At 41.0% G+C, this 9,410-nt stretch overlaps 1 long non-coding RNA gene across 1 annotated transcript in view; it reads left to right on the forward strand.

Moving 5' to 3' along the window:
- Nucleotides 1-8,836, forward strand: part of Gm40331 — a 116,738-nt gene extending 107,902 nt beyond the window's left edge. The window contains exon 7 of the long non-coding RNA XR_001784969.2: nucleotides 7,363-8,836. This is a non-coding gene — a long non-coding RNA (predicted gene, 40331). The remainder of the gene's footprint in view (nucleotides 1-7,362) is intronic.
- Nucleotides 8,837-9,410: the final 574 nt, after the last annotated feature.

Raw genomic sequence — 9,410 nt, forward strand, 5'->3', positions numbered from 1 at the left:
CTCTGAAGCATCGGATAAAGGCTGTAGAAAGGTCTGTGTATATGGCTCTCTGTGTGACATAAATCAACACTAATAAGGGCTCTGCTTGAATAATGAGGTAAGCACATGTACTTAACTTTACTGCGGGCAGCTTTTGATGCCCTGTAGCTGTACAATTAGCACTGTTAAAAACAGGAATGGAGGTAAATTTGTTGCTCAAACTCTAAGACAGGGTCTGGGTTTTCATTGCTATTCACTTTCAACCTTAGGGTGTCTAGGAAAACTGCATGGTGACTCAATAGATGCTTGCCCCCTGTGCGTGATCATATACGGAATTTCACCTTTGTTAATTTTGCATGATCAGCAGCCGATCACTCGGTCTTCCCAAACGCTCATCTATTTTTACAAAGATACAGATTCAGAGCCTCTGCCATCATCCCTCAGATCTCCTAATGAGAAGAGTAAAACAGTCCAGGCGTTTTGTAATAGCCTCTTCTATGTGCGTCACCGTGAGAACAGGGTAACCTGTTCCTCTGACAAAGGAACCGCCAGATCCAGTGCCCAAGTGCCCAGGTGAGAGGTCCTTCTGCATCTGGCCTGGATGGAGTGGTGTTCTAGTGGGGCCTGGAGAAAGCATAAGAAGAAAAACTGTAAGTATTCCTCTCTACTGTTCCGGGTCCTAGGCTTCTAGCAGAAGTCAGCCACAAAGATCCGTGCGCATCCACGTGGCTCTATACCTACCAACAAAGAGATGGCGCCATCCGAGATGTCCATCAACAGAGGAAGGAATAGTGATGATGTAGTAATTACATCCAGCCACTAAGAAACGAAATTATGAGATTTATAGGGAAATGGATGAGACTGGAAAATATTGTTTTAAGAAAGGTAACCCAGGCTCAGAAATTAAAAACTGCATGTTCTCCCCTAAGTGGGAACTCCAGGCTTCAGATTTCTGTGTATGGGGGGGGGGGAGGGCTGTCAGTGTCCTTCATTAAACAACTAAGGGGACCACAAGAAGGGGAAAGAGGAGCTTTGTGGGTGGAGGTGGAGACGGTATCAGAACAAATGTGATTTGAAAGGGAGAGGGGTAGGTTGGTACACTGGGGACGTGGGTAGAGAGATGAGAGAAGGCAGAAACAATCAAAAATATACATATGAAAATGCTATAAAGAAACTGGTTACGTTGTACATTAACTTAAAAACAAAATATAGTAAATAATAAAAAACAAATAAATTAGTCATGGCATGCTTTGGGCCAAGAGTCAGTATTCAATGATCTCATTCATCCAAAGCAATTGTATCACGGAGAGCAGCTTCCTGCAATGGGCGCTTCTCCTTTCCATGGCCCTTTTCTCTGACTGTCATAGTGTAATGTAATGGAACATAAAAAATGAGTGACCATTGCCTGGCTATCCATCGTGCTTCCAAACCGTGAAGCCTCATTGGTTGGACCCAGAAATAAGATTCAATTCCTCACTGACTATGACTGGGCGAGAGCTAAGCACGTGACTTGGTGGTGGCCAATGAGGCAAAAGAAGAAATAGGAGCTAGCTTCTTTGGGGAAAAATAAACAAAGGAACAAAAATAAAGAAAGAAAAAGAATGGAGAAGTCAAAATAAGCAACTGTGGGGAAGAAAAGTTTACTAGCCAGGCAAGACTAAGTATGCATCCAAGTAAGGTTTTCTTTTTCAATCATTGCTTTCTTCCTGCTTGGGAAGTTAATAGATTTGATGTTCAAAGGCATGGAAAACATGTTTATCTCAAGAAAGAATGACTGAACTGCACAGAGCTGGGAAACACAGTCCTCCAGACAGCCTCTGGCTGTGTGAGACAGTCCATGCTCTTCTCCTCCTTCTGTTTATTTTATAAAGCATTTTAACAAGAACAAACCAATGTCCACTTCTCCCTGGATCCTAATGCCCTTTAAAGACATGGGTCTTTGATTAGAAAGAGAATCAGTAAAAGTGGATGGTGTTAAAGAAATATTATTCCCCCAAAGAGACTTTGTCTAAACAGCCTCTGAATTCTGTCACACATCTCCAAGGAAGAATGCCGCTCACACAAGCATTTCCCAAAATCAAATTTATGCTTTAGGTTGGAGTCTATTTTAATTTTACATGGTAAAGCAAAATAATGTTCCGGGCAGAAAAACGTTACTGGTATATAGCATTGATCGTAAAACTAACTTTTAGTTGAAAGTATTAAGGTTCTAAAAACCGCTGTCCCACCGTGTGTGTGTGTGTGTGTGTGTGTGTGTGTGTGTGTGTGTGTGTGTGTGTGTGTGTTTGCAAGTTGGAGCATATCACACACACACATACACATACACACATTCAACTCGTGAATTCTTCCCTTGTTTTTACTCTAAATATGCAATCAGTGGATGATTCACATAAATTGTAGTATATGAGGCTGTTTTCAGAAATAATAAAGCCATGACAGCTAACTAGAGAGAGAGAGAGAGAGAGAGAGGAGAGTCTCACTGTGCAGCCTTGTCTGGCTTAAAGTTTGATATGTAGACCAAGCTGGCCTCATACTTATAGGTATACTCCTTGGTCAAGGGTACTTGAACTCCATATTTTTTTAAGCTGCATTTTTCTTTCTTAACTATGTGTATGTGTATGAATCAATGCATATGTGAGTGCAGGTGTCCAAGGAGCCCAGAAGAAGGTGTTGGATGTCAAGGTGTTGGATGTCATTGTGCTAGAGCTACAGTCTGTTGTGAGCTGTGGGTGCTGGGAACTGAACTCAAGCCCAGTTCAGGCAAGAGAAGTATGCTTATTTAATGAATTAAGTATCTTTCCAGGCCCATAACTGGACATTTTGATGGATTAAAATCACAGCAGCATGTGTGATTTTAGGAGTTTCATTAGAATAGCAAGTTGCACAAAGGAAGAAAAATCCAGTTAGGCTAGTGATCATTATTTATTTTATTTTTTATTAATTTTAACATTTATTTTTTATTTTATGTGTATGACTATTTGCATCTATGTCTGTGCACCATGTCTGTGCAGTGCCTTTGGAGGCTGAAAGAAGGTGGTGGGTACCCTGGAAATGGAGTTAATGGATGATAGTGAGCTGCCAAATGCATGCTGAGAATGGAACCAGGGTCCTCTGTGAGAGTAGTCAAAGCTCTTAACTACTGAGCCATCTCATTACCTGCAGGCTGGCGTTTTTATACAACACATTTAGAAGTCAATCTTAGGCATGTCTTGGTTTTCCTTGGTCCCACTATACTGTAGAATGTCATCTCTTCTGTCTTCTCTCTTCTGCTAATCATTGTGTGTCATTTTCCTATTTTCTATTTTACTTGAACCTCTTTATAATTTTCTCTGTCCATGCCACAATAACTATAACATGAACTACTCATTGTCTACTTTAAAAATCTGAGCTGGGCTGTGGTGGCACATGCCTTTAATCTCAGCACTCAGGAGGCAGAGGCATGGAAGTTCAAGGCCAGCCTGGTCTACATATCTATATATCAGAACAGTCAGGGCTACACAAAGAAGCCCTGTCTCAGATAGATAGATAGATAGATAGATAGATAGATAGATAGATAGATAGATAGATAGATAGATAGATAGATAGATAGAAAAAAGTCTGATTTTACTTTCTTTTTTTAAAATATTTTTTATTAGGCATTTTCCTTATTTACATTTCCAATTGACAACACACATAAAAGCTCTAGAAAAAAAGGAAGCAAATTCACCCAAAAGGAGTAGACAGCAGGAAATAATAAAACTCAGGGGCGAAATCAACCAAGTGGAAACAAGAAGAACTATTCAAAGAATCAACCAAACGAGCAGCTGGTTTTTTGAGAAAATCAACAAGATAGATAAACCCTTAGCCAGACTCACTAGAGGGCACAGGGAAAGCATCCTAATTAACAAAATCAGAAATGAAAAGGGAGACATAACAACAGATCCTGAAGAAATCCAAAACACCATCAGATCTTTCTACAAAAGGCTATACTCAACAAAACTGGAAAACCTGGACGAAATAGACACACTTCTAGACAGATACCAGGTACCAACGTTAAATCAGGATCAAGTTAACGCTCTAAACAGTCCCATATCCCCTAAAGAAATAGAAGCAGTCATTAATAGTCTCCCAACCAAAAAAAGCCCAGGACCAGATGGGTTTAGTGCAGAGTTCTATCAGACCTTCAAAGAAGATCTAATTCCAGTTCTGCACAAACTATTCCACAAAATAGAAGTAGAAGGTACTCTACCCAACTCATTCTATGAAGCCACAATTACTCTGATACCTAAACTACAGAAAGATCCAACAAAGATAGAGAACTTCAGACCAATTTCCCTTATGAATATCGATGCAAAAATACTCAATAAAATTCTCGGTAACCGAATCCAAGAACACATTAAAACAATCATCCATCCTGACCAAGTAGGTTTTATTCCAGGGATGCAGGGATGGTTTAATATACGGAAATCCATCAACGTAATCCATTATATAAACAAACTCAAAGACAAAAACCACATGATCATCTCCTTAGATGCGGAGAAAAGCATTTTACTTTCTTTTAAAGACTTGAAACTGTGGTAATGCTATACCTGGGATGCTACCATTCCTTGTCAAAATGAGATTACTATGGAAATAATTACAATATGCAAGCACAAAATAGAATTTCCTAGCTGTGGCTGCCTGCTTCAGCTTTGAGCCTGACTTATGTTAGACTCTCTTAAAGGGAAATTCCAACATATCAAGAGGCTTGTGGATATAAATTTATCAATCAGACAATTTCTGATGTAGCATGACAAATAATAATAAAAAATAATCACCAACAACCAAACAAATGAACGAATGGGTGGTGGAATAGTAATAACACTGTCACCATGTGATCTAGTGACAATCAAGTTCAGCTTTCTTGCGACCTGCAGCCTTGTGCCTTGTGCTCTTCAGTGATTGCCCCCTTGGTTGTGGCTGATCAGATTGGAAGGCTACAGTGATGGATGATGACACAGGTCTGCCTTCACTCTCAGGGGCTGGGTCAACCCAAATGAGAGAATCCCTTTTGCTTGTGAGTCTAGTCATTGAACATGTGAGTCAGCATGTGCCAAACTTTAGTTATATAAGGCAGTGGTTTGAATGAGAAACATCCCCCACTGGATCAGGTGTTTGAAGACTTAGTCCCCAGTAGATGGCGCTATTTGGGGAGGCTATGGAACCTTTTGGAGGCTGACCCTTGATGGAGGAATTCTATCACTGGGGGGAGGTGCAGGGGGGCATTGAGGGGTTATATCCTTGCCCTAGTTCCTGCTCACTCTCTGCTTCCTGTGTACAAATTAAAAGGTGATCAGCTAGCCTTCCATTCCTGTCTTCATACTTTCCTTGAGGGTTGCCATGCCTCCTTGATGCATTGGGCTCTTCTCCTACTGACACACAAGAAAAACATAGAACCTTTTCTCCTCTATGTTTCTTTTGGTCATAGTATTTATTTCATCACATCAGCAGGAAAGTAACTAATACAGGTAGGAGCATTTGGGTGATTTTGAGAAATCTTCTCTTTGGTATTTTCCATACATGAAAGCCCTTATTTAGCCCTGTATTCCTTTCATAGAGGTCGTTCTGAAAAAGAACAGAAAGGTAGCAGCTGTCCACATTGTTGATGCTAAAGCCAAGTCAGAGTAGTCCCAGATGCCCCATCCTCCTTACTTCCTTTTTAGGCAATGTCTCATGTTTCCAGACTGGTTTCAAACTCAAAGCCAAGGTTGACCTTGGTCTTCTCATCCCCCTGCCTCCACCTACTGAGTGATGAAATTACAGGCTTGCACCACCATACCCAGTTTCCGAGGCCCTGGTGATAAAACAGGGGACCTCATGCTTATTAAGTAACCATTCTACTTATTGAGCTTCATTCCCAGATGTTACTTAAGCAAAAACACATTCTTTCCTTTTAAAGGCTTATTGGATAAATTATCTGTGCCTTGCATCTGAACACTTTTGCAATCAAATCTCTGCTGATGACTACTTAAGACATGAGTATTCCCAGTGTTTAATCTATTGATCCTACAATCCTCTTGTTAATTGGCACTAATCCCTGCTAATATTTAAATTCCAAAAAGACAAAGTAGCCTTGTGTGGGTTGGATTATTTGAATGAGGACGGGAATGAATAGAAGAAATGTGCTATACAACCAATGCAAATAAAAAAAGTTTAAAATTGTTGCAGGCAGTAGGTGTTTAAAGGATTTAAAAGCTGGGTGTGATGGAGTTCACTTCAATCACAACACTTAGGTGGTGGAGGTAAGAGGACCAAGGTTAAAGGCCATTCTTGATTACATAGCAAGCCCAGGATTTGTTTAAAAACAACAACAAAAACGCACAAAGTTGAGCTGGAGTACAGGGGTGGGATGGTGGAAGGAGTTGAAGTGGGGGGGAGAGGGACAGTGGATTTCATCAAAACAAATTCATGTGTGAACTCATCAAAAGACAAAATTTTGGGAAAAAGTTTAAAGGATGCAATAGTGTAGCTAGAATACTGGAGAAAGCTCTGGAATTAGGCTTGGGTGGAGGCTGGGCATGAACGCCAGCCATATCTTCATTAGGAAGCAGTGGAAACTGGGGCTCCTGGGGCTCCTGGGGCTCCTGGGGCTCCTGGGGCTCCTATACTTCTTTGTGAGTACACACTACAAATGCTGTCATCCTAGGGTCTGAGAATTGGCTTGGCCAATAAAATTCTTGCCATGGAAGCATAATAACCCAGGATGTTGACACAACAATGATGATGACAATGACGACAATGATGATAATGATAGGAAAGTTGGGTGATGTTGCCATGGTGATGATGTTGATGCTATTACTGATAGTGATTATGAAGTAATGTTATGATCGTGATTGTGATATTGATAGTGATTGTGCTGATGACTATGATGGTGGTGATAGTCACAATGATGGTGAAGATTGGGGTAAATGTGATGTTGGCCCTGCTGATGCTGTTGATGATATGACAGGAAGGATAATAATGGTGGTGGTGGTAGTGGTAGTGGTGATGGCAACAAGGAGGAGGAGGATGCTATTCTCCTGCTTACAGGTAAAATCTTCAGTTGATTTTTCTTTCTTGGAGCATCAATTACATGAATTCATGTAATTAACCATGCCATGGTTCAGAACACCTCCTTGGAAGAGTTGAAGTGCTATTTCTCTGCAATCACAAATAGATGTTTGAGAGAAGACAAAGACATTCATTATCAGTCTTCCCTCCTTATTTATTCCTTCTCTGGGGTTGCATTCTTGTGCCATAGGCCTCTCTGGCTTCATCACCAAGATGATAAACAAAGCATGGCAGTCAGAGATGACTTTTATGTTAAGTGGTCAGGGTGGTAGGATTTGAATACCTAACATTTGTAGTTTTTTTTTTCTTTTGCAGAGTTCATCTCTTTGCTGAGGCTGCCATGTTACTGGTTGACTTAATTGTCAGTGAAGAGTAAATACCCTGACACTTGGGTCTGTGTCGACTTGATCCAGTATTTGACACTCCTCTGCCTTCAGGAAGAAAAGCAATAACAGATACCAGTACATGCCACTGAGTCCTCTTCTAAGCCATGGCTCAGAGTTTGAATGTTTTACATTAATGACCCCTGCAATAAACCATGAATTTGTTTTCTGATTAAGTAGAAATGGGGAAGAGGAACAGAACCTATGGTTCCTGTCTGTAGAGATTGTGCCCTAAAAGTGTTGAATTCCCCAACCTTTTTACTTTGGTTGAACCATGACTCACAGACTCCGGGAATCAACATACCACTGATGCGAAATGAGGATGCCTGGATGGAGGCACATAATGTGTACTGTGTTAGTTAAGGACCTGTACAGAGCCTGCGGTGTTTATTCTGCTTAAGCCTGATGGGTTGAATGAGAAGGTATGTCAGGGGAGAACTGGGGAGACTTCCTCTTATCTCTTCCATTTATTTATAGTGCTGTGAGGAATCTTCCACTTGAAGCTGGGAACTCATATCACGCTTGTATGGTATGAGAAGCCAGAACTGGGGTATGAGATGGAGGCATTTCAGCCCCAGAACAATAACTCCATTGATTGAGTTAAATGAGTTTGACTCAAGCAGGGAGACACACTCCCCATGTGAGAACACTGTGGCTTCCCCCAGCAAACAGGAGGCACGTGCCAAAGCTGAGCTAGACAGAGGTAAACCAGATGTCCCGAATTCCCCCATCTGTGCATTTTCAAAAGTCTGAGAATTATCTGCGAATATTGACAGATTGAAATTTGTAGATCTCTGCAACTCACGGATACTGTGGGATATTTCCAAATTCCCCGAGTTAATTTATAACTGGAGATAAAAATTTGAGCATTTATTGTGTGTGCTTGGAAAGCTGGTTAGTGAATCCATACGTGTTCCTAGGGGGCATTTGTTGAGAATTACAAATGCTTCTGGTAATGCCTCTTTCCACATTCACAGTAGCATTAAATGTGGGCATCGGGGACAGAGAGCTGCCTCACATCTGTCTGACCACATTCCCTCAATGTGATGGGCTTCAGCTTGATTGTGTAACTATGGATTGAATTTAAATCAGGATTTTACCTAAGAGAGAAATGAGGAGGAAAACACATGGACATTATCGAAGCAAGTCTCAGACTGTGAATCTAGGTGTTACAGAGAATTCAGAGAGAGACTTGCAAATTAAAATACATAATAAAGAGAAGGGATATGATTCAGGGTAAATTGCACTTGCCTAACCTAGCTGAGGCCCTGGGTTCTTCCCAACCCTGCACTTTGAATGAAGCCCCAATAAATAGCAAAATAATCAGAGAGGCACATGTGCTACAGTGTTTTAAAAGTTTTTATTTAATCTATGGGTATACATGTGTGCAGTGTGTGTGTGTGTGTGTGTGTGTGTGTGTGTGTGTGTGTGTGTGTGTGTGAGAGAGAGAGAGAGAGAGAGAGAGAGAGAGAGAGAGAGAGAGAGAGCTACATGGTGCATGTAGATGGCAGAGAACGACGTTGTGGATTCTGTTCTGTCTTTCAACATTTACACAGGAGGTTCTGGGAATTAAACCTAGCTCCCCTGAACTGTGCTACAAAAACCTTTACTCACTCTGCCATCTTACTGGGCCCTGGATTGTACTTTTAACAAAAGAAAGTTGCTTCTGCTTCACGGATGCAGCCATACTGCCCCTGCTTCGTCTCTCACACTCTACACATCCATTGCCCTCATTTGCCAGTTGCGATGGATGTATCATCAGTTTATTCCTTTACTGCCGAGAGAGGCATATATGCAGAAAGAATATGAAGTCAAAAGCCACAGCAGAAAATCAATTCCTCTCACCACCTCCATGAAGTTGTGTTCATAATTTTCTTATACTTTCAGTTTAATAACTATTAATAGCAGTGCTGATATTAACAGGAATCACAAGGCTTTCTTTTCTACACATTGTAGAGTCTTGCATTCAGTAACCCATTT

This window comes from Mus musculus, chromosome 5, assembly GCF_000001635.26.
Source record: "Mus musculus strain C57BL/6J chromosome 5, GRCm38.p6 C57BL/6J".
Taxonomy (NCBI): domain Eukaryota; kingdom Metazoa; phylum Chordata; class Mammalia; order Rodentia; family Muridae; genus Mus; species Mus musculus.